This window comes from Anoplophora glabripennis, unplaced genomic scaffold (assembly GCF_000390285.2).
Source record: "Anoplophora glabripennis isolate ALB-LARVAE unplaced genomic scaffold, Agla_2.0 scaffold348, whole genome shotgun sequence".
Taxonomy (NCBI): domain Eukaryota; kingdom Metazoa; phylum Arthropoda; class Insecta; order Coleoptera; family Cerambycidae; genus Anoplophora; species Anoplophora glabripennis.
Genome location: NW_019416574.1, coordinates 238,121 through 261,440, shown reverse-complemented (window position 1 = coordinate 261,440; position 23,320 = coordinate 238,121). Strand labels below are relative to the sequence as shown.

Here is a 23,320-nt window from a genome sequence, read left to right as displayed (position 1 = left end):
ACTTGATTGTACTGTCATATAATCATAGCCACGTCGCTTTATTTTGACTCTAAAGAAACTACTTTACTCTTACCAATCTTTACAACAATTATCCCAATCATTCTTCTATACACAGAATTATAAAAAATACCATTACTGTAAAAAGTATCATTCATTAACTAAAGTACGTTAGCTTAAGAGGAACAACTTTGATGAGGATTTCCTGGAATGAGAAGACAATTAAAAAAACTATAGAATAAAAACAAAGGAATGGTTGAAGAGTGTGATGACATCGAAGAAATTCCGAAATTAAAAGACGGCACAAGATATTGTTAAAGGGACTTCAATCCCTACATGTACCGGACGACTTAAAATTCGTACTATAAATATTTTAGGTGATAATTTCAAGTTATTTATGATTGAATTTTGAGTAAACTTAAAATTTTTAGTTAGAAAACCTACAATATGTGCGAATGTAGGTGGAACACAAAATTATCTGTTTTTACAAACATATACCGAAGGGCATTTTGGACTCTGTGTTCAGACAATAGGTACGTTTACACGGAACTCATTTTTAAATTTGGAGATACCTCGTTTTATTCTAATGGCACATTCTTTGCTAGTTAAACTGAAATAAGGACACGGACAATACTTGTTACTAATAAGCACCGACATAATAATTAGATCGTGTTGGGTACAAGAATATAAAGTTAAAGAAAATGAAAAGGTAAACGAACATGCAAGGGGATCTGTGACGGTCTTCCTAGAACTAGAATTAACTTTTGGCTTATATTAAAATTATGTTCTTGGGAAATGAGTGAATGTAAAATTCTGGGACTGAATACCCGACAGACTCAAAACCTTTTAACACAAGGCTACCGATTAGAGAAGCTTTGTTTATAAATTATTAGCAAATTATAACTAGGAAGATAATTGCACTGCACAGTTTGAATGAATGTAAAAACTTTGTGCGAATGATATTTGATTATCAAATACAACGGACTTGGAGAAATATCTTCTAAAACTTTTAGATTTTAAACAAGAATATTAAAACAGACATACGAGAGTGAGCATAGTAACTGAGAATCGACTAAAACATCTCAAAAAGGTATTATTGATAAATGTTTGTGGAAGGTTGTTAAATACATATAATAAATAAAAAAATGCATTTGTGGCATACCTATTAATGCAATCGACATTAAATACAGCTTTATTAGAATAAATGGATAAAGCGCGAATCTTGTGCGTCAAAAATTTAGGCGTAGGTATGGTACAATGTTTATATAATTAATAATAACATTATTAATAATTAAATAACAGTACTTAAATAATAAAATAAAAGTAAAGTAGAGTAGATAAACAACAAAATATAAATCGTCACATTTATTTAAACACAAGCGTCTGTTTTGAAAAAAAAACGAATGATTTTTTTAAATGTAAACTATGCATACTTTTGTCTCTTATTTATTCCTTTTAGGGTGAGATTTTTGAAGAGGCAACGTAGCACAAACATTAATTAATCGGTCCTCCGGGCGCAAGGGTTGATTAAATTAATTTTTTTTGACCGTTTAATCACAATTCTAAGGAATTTTTATTATTTCAGTTCGTAATAATTATAAACTACGGGTAGTTCATCTATATTCTCAATATGACGAATTAACGTAATAGTCTGCAAGAACTTTTATTTACCTCAGAGTACTCGAGATCCATTATAACTGATTTATACATATTTATAATTCCACATAGACCATTTATTTTAAATATGTCTAACATATGACTTTTTAATAGTAGATAATATAATTTACAAGAAATGCAAATCCTGTATGATTTCTCTTAATGTGTTCTAATGTGATTAAGTTTCTTTATTTTTCTCTGTGATGGCGATGGCGGTGGATGGTTGTGTGTGGACTCGTGAAATATGTATTAGAAAAGTAATCGTGACAGAGAGAGTTTTATATATAAGATGAAAAGTTAAGGTTCAATAAAAAATTTATTTGCAAATAACATTTCGGTAAATAATTTTCTTTGAATGCGTATAGTAAAGATGTTAATAATTCTATAGCTCAATCTCAATTTAATGTTAGTTACACAAGAATTTACACAGGAAGAATTTTTAATAAAATAATAAGCATTTTCGAATAATAACTTCTTCGTTACAACATTGGATAGAAATGTTGTTTGGGATTTTACAAATGAATAAAGAACATCTTCATAGAAAACTTAAAAGTTGAATAAAATCGAGAAAAAATTCAATGAAGCTTTATTAATAAAGTTAGTTCCGTTTGATTTTAAGAAATATATTTCTTGGCAAGCAAATCCTTTTAAAGCACTAGTTTTAGTCACTAGTATTTAACTAGTAACCATGTATTTTTGTCTATATATCATCTACAATTATTTTTATACGTTCATCCCTTCTTAATCCTTCAAAAACACCCATGGCAAAATCTGCTTTATGTAAGAGATAAACATCTGGAGCCTTATTAACGAAAATTAGAACCTAATCTCCTTCCTTTAGACTTCATCACCACATCTTCTTTAGATTTCACTTTAAAAAACAGCGAGAAAAACGAAAATACTGTTGATTTTAAATGGTCCATAAGGTATTTGAGGAATAAAAATTCAATCAAATAAAATAAAACATACCAGTTGCTGAAAGTAAGCTAACATTACGATCTTGTTTACGCATATTACTTTATTTCTCAATTTCTATTCGATAAATATTTATATTCTTTGTCCACGTTGATCTTGATTTAACCGGTAATAAATATTCTGTAGCTTTAGCTGAATTATCTCTAATATTTTCATATATTCGTTTTATGAAATACCTACACACTGACAACTATAATCAATAAACGTCAAAAGTACTGTTATAAGCTATTAAATAAGTGATTTAAAATAGATCAAACTTATAGAACAATTTAATCCCTACAACGCCCTTGGTGTATAAATAACTATTTAATATACAGGATATAAAAGCCTACATTGCGACAAACTGCAGAACTAATTTGTCTCATAAAAACAAACAAAATCAAATCATTTCTAAAGGCTTTACAATCCTAGATCATAGAATCATTAAAAAACATATTTTATTCATTATTATTTGTTTTTTACTCTATTTTATAATTAATTCAAACCAGAGATCTAGGTATGCAAAAGATTAATTAATATAACCTCTACAGAGACTGCTGATATTGTGGGAAACGATACTCTATGGAAATTTTCTCGACTAATAAAATAAAATCAAAATTAAAATCATGTATTCTTCACATCACATCAAAACCTGGTACTACAAAAATATATTTTTTGTATTCATATTTTACTTGGGATTGTTTCATTAGGTAGCTTCTATTCTCGTATAAAATTAATAAACATTAACAGAAAAAAAATTATACATACAGGGTGGTCCAGATTATAATAGACAAACTTCGGGAAAGTACTAAACAACAAAAATTAACATCACTTGCTCTATGAACATAGGCACAGAAAGCCGCCGTTTATGAGATACAGGGCGTTGAAATTATCAAAAATAAAACAATTTTTTTAAATATCAGGAAAACCGCTTCATCAAATTTATCTAAATTTGGTACACATTTTTTTTCGAATATTTCTCCTAGTTCTGTATGCACACAGTCCAAATTCAAAAACCAGTGGCGGAGAAACAAGGACGTTGTTTCCTTATTTAGAGTAAAACTTCTACGCCACTGAATTAATTGGTAATATGAATACATTTTATAACGAACGGTCTGAAATGTTCCGGATGAAAAAACATTCTTTTATTTTGGTCGAAAAGTGAATGGTTTACGAGTTATGAGACATATTATCCGAGTAAATAAAGCGTTGAAATATGGAAAAATAAAACGAATTTGGGTGGTCCAGATTTTTAATCGACAAAACTTTGAGAAAGTACTAAACAACAAAAGTTAACATCACTTTGCTCTACGAACTTAGGCGCAGAAAGCCACCATTTGTGAGGTACAGGGCGTTGAAATTAACAAAAGTAAAACAATTTTTTTAAATATCGGGAAAATCGCTTCATCAAATTTATCCAAATTTGATACAAACTTTTTTTCAAATATTTCTCCTAGTTCTGTATGCACACAGTCCAAATTCAAAAAACCAGTGGCGGAGAAACAATGATATCGTTTCCTTATTTAAAGTAAAACTTTTATACCACTGCATTAATTGGTAATATGAATACTTTTTACAACGGTCTGAAATATTCCGGATGAAAAAACACTCTCTTATTTTTGTCGAAAAGTTAATGGTTTACGAGTTTACGAGCTTTTCCAGATATTTAAGAAAATTATTTTATTTTTGTTAATTTCATAAACGCCCTGTATCTCATAAACGGTAACTTTCTGCGCGTATGTTCATAGAGCAAAGTGATGTTAATTTTTTTTATTTAAAACTTTCCCTAAGTTTGTCTATTAAAATCTGGACCACCCAATTTTGTTTTATTTTTCCAGATTTCAACGCTTTGTTTACTTGAATAATATGTCTAATATAACTCGTAAACCATTCACTTTTCGACAAAAATAAAAGAATGATTTTTCACCCGGAATGTTTCAGACCATTATAAAATGTATTCATATTACCAATTAATTCAGTGGCGTAGAAGTTTTACTTTAAATAAGAAAACGACATACTTGTTTCTCCGCCACTGGTCTTTGAATTTCGACTATGTGCATACTAAACTAGGGGAAATATTTGCAAAAAAATGTGTACCAAATTGGATAAATTTGATAAGCCGTTGTCCAGATATTTAAAAAAATTGTTTTATTTTTGTTAATTTCAACGCCCTGTATCTCACAAACGGTGACTTTCTGCGCCTATGTTCATAGAGCAATGTGATGTTAATTTTTGTTATTTAGTAGTTTCCCGAAGTTTGTCTATTAAAATCTGGACCACCCTGTATACAGGCTGTTACAAATTCGCTTCTCACTACATGGGTCTCGGAAACGGTAAGAGCTACGAAGTTGCTTAAATGGGGGCTAAGTTACGTAATTAGGGGACCAACATTATGCCTCTAAAAAATCAAGGCTAACATGATTAGATTTAGAAATATAAAAAAAACGAAATTTTGTAAATCCGTTTTTGTTTAATTTCAGCCTTGTTTGAGGAGATATTGAAAAAAAAACACTTTCTCATTGCCACTTTTTGCCCTCTATCGAATGGCATAATCAATTTTTGTATGTAACGTTTCGTTTCTCCATAACTATCACCAACTTCATTTTTTTAAATACGACCCTAGAAATTTGGTTACGTTTTTTGCAAGCCTTCATGACCCCTAATACTGTATCTCTTGCCTCTGCCTGAACCAGATTCAGACGTTTTCTCTCGAAAAATTCATCTTCAGTGTATTCGTTCCAAATTTATCTAAATTTTGTATTTAGATTTCTTTGTTTATTGAATTATCGTACACTGTAAGTGGCGTTAGACTTTGAGTAATCCATCTAGTTATATAAACTATTACCACCATGCGTTACAATAAAACATTTATTATTATTAACTTTATCATCATTTGGTCATACATAACTCAATAATAAGTTGTTGCGTCAAAATTAAAACATTATTACGATTTTAAATTTATTATGACAAATTAATTCGCCAACTGAATATGATTCTTAAAAAATTTCAGTAAATGTTCAAAATCATTTTCGTTTTGGCAAATTTGTTAATTATATTTGTAACTGCAACTGTGAAAGAGCATATCAGATGTATTTGTATGAATATCCTGAAAAAAATAGATTGTTTGAATTTTGAGCACTCGAGAAGCCTAGAAATAACTATGGACACGGGAATAAAACTCTAATAATGTTTTATTTTAATGAGCGGTGGTAATAGTTTATATAACTAGATGGATTTCACAGGGTCTGACGACACTTTAAGTGTACGATAATTCAATAAACAAAGAAGTCTAAATAAAAAATTTAGATAAATTTCGAACGAATACACTAAAGATGAATATGAATTTTTAGAGACAAAACGTCTAAATATGGTTAGGACTGAGGCAGTACTGTACTGGGGGTCATGAAGGCTTTCAAAAAATGTAATAAAATTTCCGTATTTAAAAAAATGAAGTTGATGATGGTCCTGAAGACACGAAACGTTACATATAAAAATTGATTATGCCATTCGATAGAGGACAAAAAGTGGCCATGAGAGTGTTCTTGTTTTTTCAATATCACCTCAAACAAGGCTGAAATGAAATAAAAACGGATTTCCAAAATTTCGTTTTTTTTTCAAATATTTCGAAAACGAATCATGTAAGCCTTGATTTTTTAGAGGCATAATGTAGCCCCTGATTACTCAACTTTGCCCCCCATGTAAGCTACTCGTACCTCTTACCGTTTCCGTGATCCCTGTAGTGAAAAGCGAATTTGTAACAGCCGACAACAACAAAAGCTTTGACAAGTTGTTTTTCTATATAAGTAAAAAATATTCGGCCCTTTTACTAAATTTCATTTTAAAAATATATATTTTATTATTAGCTCTCACATTTTTTTAAATCTATTTTAATATTAGTAAAGAACTGGTGATAATCACTACAATTATTATTTAAATAGTAGGAGGATTAGGTTCAATATTATCGATCCAGATTCATTTTAATATAAAAAAAATTGTGATAGTGTAAACTAAACTACAGTTTTCGTACAAATTTTACATGTTCATATGGTCGTTGAGTCAACCTTTGAAGGATTATAGTGCCCTTATGAATATTTTTATTTGTTTTTGTTTATTTCGACAAGAGAAATCAGTGAGTTTATACATATTTATGCGTATATGTCTGCAGAAAATAAATATGATGATGTTCTGTACTTATAACGATTTGAGTACAGCTATTGTTTACATAAAGATTCATTGGTGATACATTCTTTAAATCACGAAATTACTGGAAGTGTACACAAGTGAACGAATTATAGCAGTGGGTATATAATTATTAGCATAAAATAGATATTGCAAGTTTCTTTTAGCGCATCGACCTCGATAGGGACATAGAACTCATACCTGACCACCTAGAGAGTTGAACGTTTACGGTTAAATGATTTGTTGTACAAATAAAAATATGAAACATCTACTACAATTACTTACAAAATGGGTACCTACAGTGAAAAAATGTGTTGACACAAGCCAGATAGTGCTATTTTGTGTGTGCGTGAACATAATGAAAAATGAGATGAGAGTTTTTACATGAAAACAAAATGTATATCACAGAATGAAAGGATTGTCAACCATATTTTAAAAATAAAAAAATTATTATGGGTAAATTTTACAACTCGCTCATAAGCCGCCTCTGTAATGTTATCCACGGTTGCAGAATTTTAGGAACAGTACCTAAACCTAACAATTAAATTAAAATTTAATCCTATCCTAAATTTCCTCATATTACGCAAATTATCTAGTTCCCTTCTTTCATAACTTGAGAATTGTTCAAAATTGTGTCCCCATTTATAAATAAATGACGCTCACTAAGAACAGTACGAGCTATCAAAGTAGCTGATATTCAAGAAGAAGAACGATATATCAAGTGATCAACCAGGATTGCCACTTCACTCTTGAGCCACTCCATACTAGTTTTCCTCGAATATAAGGGTTTATTCATGAAAACAATGAGATTATTGATCATCTGGATTATTATTAAATTTGTGTCAGATGTAGCAATATCAAGAGAGCTGTTTTAGGTATAGCTACTGAAATGAAAGTGACGAATTTCTTGATCGAATCCTCAAAGAATAGTCATCAATCAAGTGGCATCATATCCATTCATCGTCTAAACCTAAACCCAAAAAATTCCATCACTGCCTACTTGAAAAATTATACCTATCTAGTTTTTTCTGAAATAAACGGTCTTATTTCAGTTGATTTATGATCTCAGACGAAATAATGAAATATAGAGACAAAGTTATCATCAGACCCTACGGCGTCAGGGACTGTTAGTAAAGGGACAGCGTTTTGCTTTTTGTCGTCAGTATTCGCCACGTGTTATTATTGAAACTAAAAAATTGCTCAGTCGCTTCAAATGATATGGACCATCTAGCTAAAACCATCTAGCATATAGCTAGTCCAGATTTGGCAACAAGTGATTTTCACTTATTTAAAACGCTTAGGCGTTTTTTTTTTATTTAACAGTGACCAACTAAATTAGGCTGTAAACAAGGGAACAGTTCGAATACAAAATCTTGTGCTACGTTACGAAAAATATTTAGTTTTAAATACTATATAGAAAAATTAATTAATATTTAATAAGTGCTTATAAAAATAAATATTCATTTCTAAATGGTAAAATAAAACCAAAAATTACAATAAAGTCTTTAGATTCTGGATGACCTTCGTGTATAACGATACAAATAAAGATATTAATTTATTGTTTTTAATTTATTTTTATTACAAACAAATACTTTTAAAATAGTACAAAATATGTCGCTAATTTTTCACCTTCACGACGGTTTTTGCCGGATTACTGAGTAATTACATTTTATAAAGTAACGCAATATTTTGACGAAGTAAAAATTTCTTCAGGTTTCTGTTTTTCTAGGTATTAATAAATGAGTTTTTCATATTTTTGTTAAAATATGTTATTTGATGTTACAGCTGAGGACGCCATATCTGCCTTGAAGAAATGTAGACTCCTATAACAGGCCACGAAAGATACATTTAATAAGTTTTATATTATTTATATTTTATTATATTATTATATTATTATATTATTTACATTTTACTCATTGTTTCAATTAGGAAAGAGGAGATAAAAAATAATAATAAGTAAGCGCCTTATTTACATGTATTCTAGATCTAAAGATAGATTTTGAAGAATTGTTAAAATACTCTATATACACCGGGTGGTTCAAATTGATTAGTTTTCAAGAGTTACTGCGAATCTGTCATTGATAGATAAAGTAAATCTGATAGAGTTCAGATACAGGGCGATTCAGTCATAATATCATTAATTTGAATTAGGTATTCGGAAGGCCTAATAAAGACAGAAAATCGAAAAAAAGCTTACTCGACCTTTTAAAAAATAAGCAAATTACCCAATACATTAACTTCCGTTAACTCGACGCCATACCTCGCAAGAACGCGTCGGCCGGCGGACTACAAGCTTTCGAACGTTGAAATGAAACAGCTGGTTGTCCCAGTCGTCTTGAATTTTGCAGTTGGTTTCGAAATCAAAATGCAACGGATCCCAACTTAACAAAGTGCAATGGAAAGATAAGAGAGATAAGATTCGCTCTGGATAAACCTATGTAGGTCAGCGGTCAGGAGCGGTCCGAAAATTGATTGAAATAATGATTTGAAAATTTAGGTACTAGCAGTTAAATAAAGAAAATTAAATGCCAATTGAAAAGCGAACCCATTTACCGTAAAATACGGATCTTAGGACTGTTCCTTTTTCAGCTACAGTCAACATTATGGTAATCAGAACATTATCGAATTAATGGACAGAGAAGTAGAGTTATGTGATTTTCAGAAATGTACATCAATTCTGTCAATAGATTTGTCATCGTAAAGAAAGTGGTAAAGGTCTTTATAGAATTACCCGTTCATAGTGTGTGGAAGCCACTAATTATTATCTTCATTAGACCACCAAAACAACTTATCGCTAGGTATATCGAAAATGTTACACCATTTTGTAACAGAAGGCCTGATGGTAATAATTTACTTGGTTGACTATGAAATATATAAACGGCATAAACCAAAACAGCAGATAGTTGCAGTTTCCTATAGTTTGTCATAGCTTGTGTAACACAAAAACCTTGAGAAGCAAGTTGCTAGATGTATTGAGATTAAGAATTTGACATTGACATAGGTTATGCTGTCAACTAGGCCCTATTCTGAAACTAACCAACGGCCACCGACCGGAAGAAATTCATTTACAGTACAAAATGAATGCAGGAAGATCGGCGAATGCAAAGAAATCCATAATAGAGTAGCAGAAGAAACTCTGAAGTAACAAAAATTCTTTCTATCACACGCCATGAAAATAACATAATGACTCGCACTTGTGATAAAAAATAGTATGTGCAATTCGTTCGGAAAAGTTGCCATAGCGCCACTTTCCAACCCCGTCAACTGCGCCCGCGTGGCGCTATTGGCAACTTTTCCTTACTCGTTACTCGTTACACAATGTACTATAGAAACTCCCACCCTCCTTACCCCTCCCCTCCCGCGCTAGCCTAAGGGCCACCTTAGCAAAGCGCATCCCAGGCTGCATAGCCGCACTACTCTACCCAACCATACCATACATAAACATAACACCACCCCCGGGGTTTACACAGACGAGCCGGCGAAGCAAGAAGAGCGCCAGAAGAAAGGGCCCTAGCCGGCGGGGCCCAGCCAGGACAAAAGGAGGTCCCACAAAGCGCCTACACCGGCCGCATTTTCGGTCGGGGTAGACGACGGATGGGGCCCACCTACGAAGGCTGTCCAGGCCTACACGAGATGAGGCAGGATAAAGAGGGATAATCCCCCTCGATCCCAAATCATTGAGGCCAATTTCTAGCCATGGAATAATGGCGCGTATAGAAACTGTTTTCCTGGTGAATTATAAAGCAAAGAATTGATGAGAAAGCAAACACTTCAACAAGTACGGGAATGTGCAATATATTTATGGCAATATTCTAGATTATTCGAAGAGTTGAAGAATGTAAAGTGTTTTCATCAAATACCCCAATGCACAGAGGAGCAGTTCTATAAATATTGTCATGAATCAAAGACGAAAATATCTTTAGTATAAGCTTAAATTTAGCAATTAATCAAATGTGCTCTTATTCATAGTGAAGAATCCCTAGAATATGACTTGTCTTCATCAATGATATCTCCAAATTATTCCCCAGGTTTCCCTAGGTTTCTTAATATGCTAGTTTGGATGAAAACGGTTATGCCGGAAGTAACTGTCAACTTTCTTATTAATCCGTATATCCAACAATATACAGGATGATTCACAACTTATCCAAAAAATTTGGGAATAGATGCGGCATGAGAAATGGAGTCAGTATTGTAAAAAAAATTTTCGTAAAGTCCTTATAGTTTCTGAGAAAAAAATTATTGAAGTTATAGCACATTAAACCACTACATAGCTGGAATCCGTCGTTGCGGTAGTTTTTACCTGTTATCTGTGTTATTTACATCAGTTTTTTAGTAGTTAGTGTCAAAAATGGCTTGCGTGTATAGCAACTCAGAGTTGATGGATATCGTTTTAATTTATGGTGAAGCAAGACAACATTTGTATTATGGTGAAGTATTTATGTTATGGTGAAGCAAGGCATCATTTGTGTTAGTTCGTAGAAAGTGAGTAAGACGGACCCAAATGTGTTTACACGTGAGTGGATAAAATTTTGAACAATTGCTGTTGCAGCATCGTCAAATGATTTTATTATTTAAAAACACAAATTAATTTTATTAATAATTAATTAAGGCAAAAGCATTTCAATTTGCCGATATAAAATAGGTGCGATAAAATTCTATTTACGTATTTCTTACCTTGCGAAAGTTTTTGTCCGTTTTTATCACGCCGCCATACCGATCGCATTGTGCGAGGTCAGGTTTTACAGTGGACCAGTTTCCAGTGCCGTGCAGAAGTGTATTTTTAAATCAATTTCGAACTGACCTTTTTGATTTTTTTCTTTACAAAATTGTATTTGTAAGGGTCCCCTGTATATCCAAAATTTTTTTTTTTGATAAGTTCCGAATCACCCTGTATAATGCGTTCTGTTTAAAATAAGAAAGTTAACAGTTACTTTCAGTACAACCGTAAGGTATTGAAAGTCAATATTTTAATTTTTATTAAAAAGTATGTATCCAGAAGCCCAGTACACAAGTTTTCAGGTTAAATTTTGTACTTACAACTAAATATCGTCCTGTCACACTATATAACAAGTCGAAGATGATTTGTTTGTAATAACAGTACAAATTGTCGATAGCACTCTGACTACAACTTAAGCCCGTGGAATAAGGTGTTCTGAGAGGAATATGACCTATAGGTTATTTCGTAAAACCAAATTTAGGCGCATTAACCGACACCGATATAAAACAGAAAGTGTAGCCATTATAGTTTTACCATATTAATAAATTTACAAATAATTGTTTTAAATTTGGTCTTTATACCTATGTTTCTTTCTTCTATGTCACTCCTGCGTTTTAATTTTAAATATAAAATAAAAGTTTTAAATAAAATAATTAGTGTATTATAAGTGTGAAATCGCATAAGACCGTTGAGTATTGCAACGAAAGAGGAATGGGCTATTAACCTCCATCACTTTCATAAGATTCTACTTCGAATCCCACCTACAACTTTCATCTGTCTGTATCTTTTAATACAACTGCTATAATAAACAAACAAAAGTATCTAAAAGATTACAACGGGAAATGAAGAACAGGATAACTGTATCTTAATAATATTAATAGTTGCGATCCTAGTTCTGATATTATAATAGTTAAATCTTTAAAAATTGGCGTACAAAAAACATGCCATTATTATTCATTGAAAAATCACTTTTAAAAACCAACAAAATGGGATTTTGTTTTCTGGTACAGTATTCAGAAATCTTAAAAATCAACCATAAAATGGTTGATTGGTGAAATGGAATGGGTGGTTGATTGGTTAAATAGTTGATGGTTATTTAAGATTAACTAAAAAGGGCATGTCTCGGAAGTTTCTTTATTTGATTTATAAACTTATAGACGAAGAGCTACCTAGGAATACGTGTGATTCGGTGCAGTCGAAATTATATAACACCCTATATGTTAATCCATATTTCAATTCTTCTGGAAATACTAAACAAAATTCATATAGCACATCATGTACCTAAATTAACCGTTTTCGAGATATCGAACATTGAAAATCATTTTTTTTTTATAGATTATACAAAAATGTTATTAATTTAAAATTAATTTTAAAGTCCATGAAGTTACCTCTGAAAGTTTCGAGCTTCATAACAACACCGTGCCGTTCTTTTGTCTAATAGTGATTATCTCGATAACACAATGCAAAAATGGCATGTTGACGTTAAACCGAGCGTATTGAAGTTTTAATGATCATAGGATATGTTGATAGAAGATGAAATTGTCACGACGAAGTAGTGGATATTTTTCATGAATCTCCCCATCGGGAACGTATTTCTAAATCAACCGTTTCAAAAACATTGCAGCGTTTTCATAAAACTGGAGGTGTTACAGATCGACGAAAAAGTGGAAGATCAGTAAGCTTTAAATCATAACATGAACCGATATACCATTCAAAAAATTTGCAAAAGGGAAACATTGCATACATGTAAAATTAATTTGTTAAAAGAATTGAGTGAAGACGATTATATCGTAGAATCGAGTTCTGCGAAGTTATTATGGATAAATTAAACGAAAATGTCAACTAGTCACCCACATATTGTTTTCTAACGAATCTACATTTTCTTTAAACGGGCATGTAAACCCATACAACTGTAGACAACAAAATCCACATTGGATGGAGGAAGTTCACACACAAAGACTACAGGAAGTAAATGTTTGGTGTGGCATTATTAGTGGTCATACCATAGGACCCTATTTTATAAATGGAAATTTGACCTCTGAACGATATTTATTACCTTTGCAAGAACATATCATTCCAGAGCTTAGACGATTATTCCAGGACAATAATACTAACTTACCGGTAGAACAAATACGGTTTCAAAATGATGGGTATCCTCCACATTTTGGACGTGTGGTACGGTAACTTTTCCTGATAAATGAATTGAACGGGGGCAGTTGAATGGTCACCTATGTCTCCCGATATGACCCTGCTTAATTTTTTTCTGTGAGGTCACATAAAAAATGTAGTTTACAAAAATAGGCAGCAAAATTTCAATTTTCAAAAGAGTTGCAGCAAAGGATATTCGTTCTTTATTAAAAATTGTTTTCTCTCTTTTTTATTCTTACATAACTATTGTTTTCATAAAATTTAAAATATCCAGAACATTCATTAAAAAAATATCTTTTCTCGTTTCATGCATTTTTAACAACCCTGAACTATTATGCCTTTTTATTTTCTGTAAAAAAACTAATAATAAAATTAAATCATATCCATATCCTCCACTCTGTGTTATTTTCAAAATAAATCAGTTCAATATCTCGAAAACAGTTAATTTTAGGTATATGAATATAAATTTTGTTCAGAATATTTCGAGAAGAATTGAAATATGGAATTATATACAGGGTGTTCTATTAAAGAAAAAGCAACTTTGTTTCGCCATGACTTTTTGACTAATCCTGTATACTTAATTTTTCTTTACTATACTATATTTAAAAAACCATAAAACGTTTATGTCTTATGATTTTTCGATAGCTATTTTACTTTATAAGATAATCGACCGGTTCCATACATATCAGCGACCCTGTATAACGGTCTCATAATGTAATAATTGTACTATTACGAATTATCGAGATCAGTGAAAAATTATTACGGCAGCTTTTTGCAAAGAATTTCACTGTGGGCGTATTTGACAATTTTCCATTTTCTTATAGACAAAACACCATATTGAATGGTATACAGTGTGTTCAAGATAAGGATGGGATAGCATTAGGATCTAGGAAACGGTAAGAGATACGGAGTTGCTCAAATTAAAAAAGAGCTGTTTTTTTATACCTAACAATATGCTGTTTAGAAAGTTTTAAAATTCCGGGTAGTTCCGAAGATATCCGGAAAAACCTGAAATGTTGCAAAATCGTTTTAATTTTTTCTGGCTTTATTTGAAAAGGAATTATACAATAAATTGCATGTTTACATTGCCACTTTTTTCGCTCTATCCAATGGTGTCAGCATTTTTGCAATCCGACGTTTCGTCTTCGAGGGTCCATCGTCAGGTTATTTTTTTAAATACGTCGCTGCTATTTTTATGACAAAATCTAAAGTCATTTTTAATTCTAAATTAGATGATATTACTATTGTATTGTAAAAAGGTCTTTAGCTTGTTTGAGCTATAATTTAAAATTTTTCCTGAGTACGGCTCTGACCGTTTTTAAAATATCTATTGAAGGAAGTCATACTCATAACGGCACAAAATATCCAACAATTTTTTTTAATGAATAATTTAAAAAAGTTGTACTTAATAAAAAAATAATACGAATTTATGAAATGTTTTATTATTTCTAATTAGTATTGCTAATAGTAATAAAAAAAATTATACCTTATGCAAATGAATGAGTAGTGAGAACATTTTTTAGGAATTTGGAGAAAACAAATATTTTCATTTTTATGAAACGGTTTTATTTTCATCTGGAATTTTTTTAATATGTCTAAAAAGTTAATAAATAATTGATCATTAACAGGGTCTCCTGCATTTTCTTTGTTATTTTGGAGTAAAGCGTATTGAAACCCCTAATCCTTTATTAATTTTCGGTTCATAAAAAATATATTAGGTCTTGACCTGAATTAAAATGTACTGCCTTGACTCGTAACATAGTTCGTACTACCCACAATTTGACATCTAAATTAAACTAATATCACACTTGTTCTTGAAAGTCAAATAAAAAAAAATAACACGAGTTATAGTAGCTGCGGTTTTCACGAGACATTCGGTATATGCCTTGAATACCTTCACAAAAACACTGATGGATTACTAATAGTGAATATTTAGATTTCATTTTGCTCCGCGTATTTTTATGTTGTTAAGGTTTATTTGATTGTGTTGAAATCAGACTATTATCGTCTATTTTTAAAAGAAACCGCAGTCACTCTAAATTAAGTAATAAATAATAAATAGCTTACCACTTCCTAGAACGTAATTAATTATAAACAATATAATATTTATTATTGTAAATTATCTATTTTTTGTTTGCACAAATTCTTCCACCATCCAATAGTTTTACACTACCACATTGTGGGTTGGGCTACTCATTAATTTACATCACCTAGAAAGGAATTTTTTTCTTATCGAGATCACAAACTATTCGTAGAAGAAATCAACTGGGAGTTAAGAAATGAATATTGCGTCTCTAAACACGCTAATGCTGATGTAGTAACAACTGTCTTTATCGACCTAATCGACCTATAAAAATAGGGTGGCATTGCCCTCTTCAAATAAACGCCTAAGGGCTGTGTCAGATTGCCTGGTTAGTTTTATTTATTAGGTCGATATATGTATTTAAAAAAATAAATAAAGAGCAAAAATATGAATGAATTAATGAATGAAACATGCATATATGCATAAGTTTAAAGAAAATTAGAGATATTAATCTCTAATTTCATAATCCACAAGTTAATTTGCAAGATTCAAAAATCACTCTTATGTCGACAGTGTCCCCAAATATGGGAAAGATGTATTACGAAAGATAATCAACAAGATAATGCTATAATTATAATAATGCCCATTTTTTTTAATTTAGTACAAAAGTTCCTTTGTTATTTGGATTTTCTTATTGAAGAAAACAGTTTTATTCTAAATAGTTCACATTTTGTTAATTATTTGCATGCAATTGTGTTATGTTATTATCCTACTTATTTTTGAAATACACACAGATGAATATTACCCATCACACTCCAACAAAAGGAAGAATTTCCCCGTTTTAAATTGCTTTAGATGTCATAACACTTGCGTCAAAAGTAGTTCTGATGTGACAGCAGATCTCTTTTATTGTGTGAATAACTTGATTGCTGATATGACACATACCGATGTTGGATTACATCTCCCATTGCATCATCTTACTTCAAATTCACAACCAGGCACTTCATATTTATTTAAAAAAAGTATTAAAGATAAATAAGATCAGGAAAAAATTGAAAAACACTATAGTGGAAGTGAAAATTGTAAATTAAAGGATTGAAGGAAACGGATGAATGAGTATAATATAACGAGCGTTCAAATAAAAACGTGGTCGAAGTTGGCTCCGACACATTGAACGTAGGGAGTAGCTAATAGCGACCAACTTAACCTCATTTCTCAACGAGCTGTATAGCAGCTGTCAGTTTCAATAACGTTAATGACTATATAACTTTATTTTAAAGAATAATCGTGATAACAATAACAAACAATTAAAGAAGCTGCGGAAAGTGTCCCCCTCCTTGTTATAACAATAAATTAAAGCAGCTGCTGAAAGTGTCCCCCTCCTTGTTCCAAGCACTTTTCACACCTGTTCCTCAAAGAATTAAAGACATTTTCTAAGATGCTCGGGGTATTGTTAATTTCACGAATCTTGTCTATAAGTCGAGCCTGCAGATGGTTTAAATCAGGAATAGGCAGTTCAATAATAGTGTTTTTAAGGTAAGGCCACAAAAAGAAATCACACGGCGTAATATCACATGACCTCGGTGGAAATTCATGTTCAGCATTGAGACTTATTAGTCGATTTTGGAAAACTTCCCTCAACATATTCATCGTCTCGCCTGCCGTATGTGCCCTTGCGCCATCTTGTTGAAAGTAAAAGTTTGTAATTTCGTTTTCTTCCAGCTGGTTAACAAAAGGAGCGATAATTTCTTCTCTATACCTTTGCGCAGTAAGAGTACCATTAAAAAAAATAGGTCCATAAATCCTCCTTCGATTGAGAGCACACAAAACTCCAATTTTTTGAGCGTGTAGAGGGCCCTCGACAAAAAAGTTATCTGTTTTTTCAGAAGACCACATTCTCATATTCTGTGAGTTTACGTAACCACTTAAATGAAACCAGGCTTCATCAGAAAAAAAGGTGATATTATGAAGTTCACCGTAGTTGTTTAAAAATCATTCACAAAATACAGCCCGTCGCGGAAAATCAACTTCATGAAGTTCTTGCTGACAAGTTAAACGATAGGAGAACAAACGCAAATCTTTTTTTAACACTGTGTGGCAGGTACCGACTGATACTCCCACCATTTGTGATAAAACACGTACAGAAGTTCTTGGCGCATTTTCCATTATTTGTTGGACATTTTCTTTTAATTCTTCAGTCCGCTTTTTAGGTCGGCCGCTTCCTTCTTTTCTTGTTACACTGCCCGTTTCACGAAAAACATTAACACAACGCTGAACTGCACTTTGAAAAATTTTGTACTCAACAACGCCGGGAAATTGATTTTGAAATTCTATGAACATTCCTCAATAGAATACTTCCATATTCCATCAATCTTGCGTCCATTTCCAAAGTAGGACTCTATGATAAACACTTTTTGTTCTTGAGAAAACACCATTTTAAACGCTTTTTAAAACGAAAATGTTCAAATTGATAGCGGCGATATAGCGCTTTGACAGATGACGTTTAAGTTCATTTGCTATACGCTACGCCCTACGTCCAAATTTTCAGAACCAACTTGACCACGTTTTTATTTGAACGCTCGTTATTTAATTGATAACCACATTACCATTACTGTGGTTATCAGAAGAAAACAGAATTACATGTGAAACAAGAATTAATCAAATTGGAGAAGAAACAAGACAATTAGAAGAAACGGTGATACAAGAAAAACTACAAACACAATTGAGATGGCAGGTACAGGATGAAACATGGCAGACTCGTTTAAAAGAACAGGAAAGGAAGATTGAACAAAGGATTAGGATGGAAACACAGGGCATGATTTGCAACACAAGACACGACATTAACACAAATTTCACACAAGACTTACAATTTTATTAATTAATTAAAGACATACGTACAGACATTACCTTCTTCTATAAATATAAAAAACTTCATCAGCAATATGATGAAAGGTGACGCAGACATTTGGTATCAGCTAATTGAAGACAAATATGAAACATATGAGGTGTTTGAAAGCTTGTTTTTGCAAAAAATACTGGGGGGAATTCCACCATGGTAATCTGGTGGTAATCTGATTAAGTGATAACCACATTACTGAAATATATCATGATATCCTGGAAGTAAGAGTAGGGAGGAGATGGTTTAGCTGGTAAGAATATGGCATTATATGGTTGCGAATAAATCGAAGCGTCAAATGACCATGACGGATTTCGTTTCCCAAAAAAATATTGAGTTAGCTTAGGTTAGGTAATACTAAGTTACAGTTATGTTAGATTTCTAACAAAATATATATCTAACATAACAACTTCATATTCGAGTTCAGAAGGTGAAAGTTAGTGTGAACAAAAATTTGTCAAAAACTAAAGCTGTGCCATTCTTCTATATAATTACTAAATTTAATTAGTTTAATGCTTTAATTAAGAAATTAATAAAATGTACACTCTCATTTTCATGTTAAGAAACGAAAACTAACATTTTCGTTTTAGAGAGGAAAAATGTCACTTTCGTATCAACCAAATCATGTTTTTTTTATTTCCGCATATATGAGTAGAAACAAATATTTTTTCTACTGCCTTAATAGAAATTAAGATTTTTTCTACTTTATTTGGAGGTAGAAAATGTCTATGTTACTCTTTCGGAACGAAAAGACTATGTAACGGTTTTTAATTTCTTGCATTTTGTTCCTCTTCTTATTCCTCCAATAGCTACACATACTTGGACGTAAGTTTACTTTTGAATTTACTGCGCATTGTAATTATTTCCCAGAAGATGAAATCCATGTTGGACACGCATATTAGACAAGTGAACGAACTGATTCTTTTAAACTGTACCATAAATATAATTTTTACATTACATTCTCAGATACTAATCATAAACTAATGACGGTAAATATTTCTTTTTAATTATTTTTCGTTAACTTTATCAAAATCATAGGTTATTATTCAAAATTCTCATAAAAATTGTAACTCTAAAAATTCGGCTGATTTCTTCATATATTAGACAAACATAATATTTTCACTGCTTACTTTGAGTTGAAAAGGTACGTGTAGTTTTACTTACCAGCTATTTTAAGTTAGCTCACTTACGTCCAGTATGACTACCTTGGGAACCTGTTGGTTTAGTAAATAGTAGCTAAGTTATTTGTAATTCCATTGAATGCAAGTAAACAATCTAGTACACAATCGACAGTGTTGTTCTAAAAGAGACTATGTATTTATAATACAGAAACTTTGTGTCAAGAGTACTAGAATTTGAACCAGGTATTACAGATACTATTCAGTTTGAACCAATTTTGAAGCATATATCATAAGACATGGGGAATTCATATTAATTTAATACATATATTCAATCTTGTAGGTATATATTCTTCTTTGCAGTTAGTACTTACAAAGTCCTATTGATATTAATTTGATATTTATTGCAAATAAGTAGTACATACCGACTTCTGTTAGGTATAAAATGAGCTAATAATGAATATTTTTTTTGGATTGATTCCAACTCATTTTAAATTAAAAGACAGTTATAATAAATGATTTTTAGTAATAGTGATGCACCATGGAGTACTGACAAAAAATTGGTGAATGTGGCGATTTTTCAAAACATTAACGATGAAATAAAATTCCTTGTTGGCTGCATAATTTGCGGGGTGCTTGTCACGGTGTCGGTTTAGGATTCTTGACGTTTCGACAGATATATCGCTCTCTTCTTCAAAAGAAACTCTGAGTTCAAAAAGCTAAAGCCTAAGCAGATGACGTAGCAACCAGCACGAAACTGTTCAGCCATTCAGTTGCCACGAAAGTCTGCAAATCAAGTTTGTGTCTCAAAGAGAACAATTTTTTACAATTAGAGACAATGTTCCATATACATATAGAATCATAGTTCATTATACTATGTTTTTTCTAAAACTTTATTTTTGTTGTGCACAATGGTCAATCGTATGTGAGAATAATAAATTATTTTATAGTTTATTTTGAATTGATTTTTCGAATAGTTGCTGTACCATGTTCTACGATTCTATGAGTTTGAGTTTACTTAGTTGTGCAGCATTTTTATGCAGAATATTATTATTTATGCGAAACATGTTTCATATATCTAGCAATTTTGTTGATTTATTGATAAGATTCAAATCAAAACCCACAGTCAGGTATTTGTTTGGTAAATAACAGATAATATACCAACAAGAGAAAAAGGCAATATAGAAATTCTTGTTAGTTTGATAACGAAAATGGGATTCATATCTAGAAGGAAGGTCACGTTGATTAGAATGCAGTTAGTCATTTATGTTTATTTTTGAAATTATTTACCTATTAAGAGAACTTATTTATATACAGGGTGTTCATTAAGTACTTGTTTTAAGGGTGAATCTTTGAATAATTTTAAAATAAAAAGTTCATGGGTTCGCAACGGCTTGGTTCTTGAGATACAGAGCATCCAAAAAAATATTTTTGTTTGATATTTTGATTATATTTTCGTTTAATAACATAACATGGTAATTTGAGGAAATTCGGGAAACTGCATGGGAGTATTGATGATGAGAAACTCAAATATTTACTTAGTTTTTTGTTTAATGTTAGATGGCACCACATACAGTGTTGTACCTGGATTTAAGAAACCATAACTTTTTTGTGTCGCACTTTATAACATTTTTGATTAAACATATCTATTCTCCATTCAATTTTACTTACAAAATGTACTCTTAGTATTTGTTGCTGAAAGCAGACGTTTTGTAAAAAAAAACGGGTTTAAACCTGCGTTGGAATTTTGTAAGTTGAATCATTAAGAGTTTTTAAGAGTTTGTGAAAAAACAAGGGAAAAATGTGTCTTTTATTGATTGTATTGCGATGTGACAAACTTAGATCATTTAAAAGACTAAGACTAAACTACTTCTACAAATAGTTAATAACATTTACAATAATCGCTGAAACAAAAATTTGTTTTCTCTATATGATTTACCTTTTAAAGTTTGTACATACAAGTACTTAATATTACCCGTATATTAGTCGATTAGGTATCGAACTATTTTTGTATAGTCCTGTAGAAGTGGAAATTTAAATAGATTGTGGATCTAGGTATAATTATTTGCAGTTTAGATAGGTATCATTTTCATGAGTTTCAAGTTAATTTTTAAAGATTTGAATAATGAAAAGTAAAATTAAATATTCTTTAGTTGAGAACTTACTATTATATCAGTAAAAATGTAAAGAATGTACGTATATGCGGAGTCATATCAACTACTTTTTTATTTATAGATCGAATAAGATTAATTCATTTATATGGTGTATATGAAAGAAACTAGTAGAGAAAAATTTATTATTAATTAGGTAAAATCGAGATAAAACAAAAATAAAATTCAAAAAATAGTAGTTTTGATGTATTTGAGCTGTGATTTCCATTTTTGGATAAAACATATAAATTGTATTATTGTATTTGTCTAGAATAAATCTAAAGCCTAAAACTATTGGAAAATTATGATCGTAACATCTTTAATTTCTTTTACAAACAAAAGGTAGGTAGGTACCTATGTCATCTCATATTCTTCTAATAAAAAAATGTTTGCTAATATTATTTTAAAATTATAAGGTTAAAAAATGTATAATATAGAATACGTGTTAATATAATATATATAGTCGACTTGGTAAATGACTAACAATTGACGTATTTTTGTATATAACTAGAGCCGAAATAAAATGGATAGGTAGGTAATTATCATGTACCCAATAATTTCGAAATTGGAAATAATAGATTAGAGCCCTACGCAGTTTATAGTATCAATATATTATATTCTAGATATTGGTACGAGAAAATTACACAAACTTAAATAAACTCTTTTATTGTTACATTTGAATAAAGTTATTTGCAACAATTTACTTTACACTCGACAATGCACATAATGAGCATATTTGTCAATAATTAATAGTGGAGAAACAACTTAAAAGAATGAAATACGTAGTACCTATAATTTGTAAAGAAACTCACCCAAATATAACTTAATCCAGTCACTCCATGCCGAGTTTATTGAAATAGTAATGTTCACACAATTTATGATGCAAAATCACCTTTTTAACCAAGCACAGTGATGAAACTAAAGATCTGAACTATATTTTAATTCTACCAAGCAATACTAATATGCTTTTTCGATAATATTTAGCCGGAAACACACCTGAGAGCACATTCAACTAAAGCCGCAGAAGTGTTAGAACTATTTTAATCAAGTTGCTTGTATGAAACAGTACGCTATCGCTAGGTAACTCGATTCGCGATTCATGAACATAAAACCAGCAAAAGGCAATGCCATCAAGTCATCCTCCGTGCATGTGGATTATTTTCCCCTTCTTCAGCAGTTTCACCGGTGTAGAGAGTGTAGAAGTGCCCAGATTACCTGTTCGCTCGGCTCACCTGTTTCTTATTTAGTGGCATGCGCAGATACACTGGAATATTGTGGTACCGAGAGACTTTGATGGCTTCTCTGGTACGAACTGAAACTAAATTGTATATACCTACCTATCTTAAGGTTCTTATTTTAACAAAACATTTTGAAAAATAATAATAATCCGTTTTGCATTGAAATGATTGATGGTGATATTAAAATTTACTCTCACAAGTAGGTATCATCAAATTATTTTGATCAATGTGGTTTAGTCAAATT

General features: G+C 31.2%; 1 protein-coding gene across 3 annotated transcripts in view; it reads right to left on the bottom strand.

The window, feature by feature from the left end:
• LOC108910223 (harmonin) overlaps nt 1–22,944 on the bottom strand; it is a 207,594-nt gene extending 184,650 nt beyond the window's left edge. For all 3 annotated transcript variants that reach the window (XM_018714775.2, XM_018714777.2, XM_018714776.2), the window contains exon 1: nt 22,651–22,944. The gene's annotated coding sequence lies outside the window, so the exon portion shown is untranslated. The remainder of the gene's footprint in view (nt 1–22,650) is intronic.
• Nucleotides 22,945–23,320: the final 376 nt, after the last annotated feature.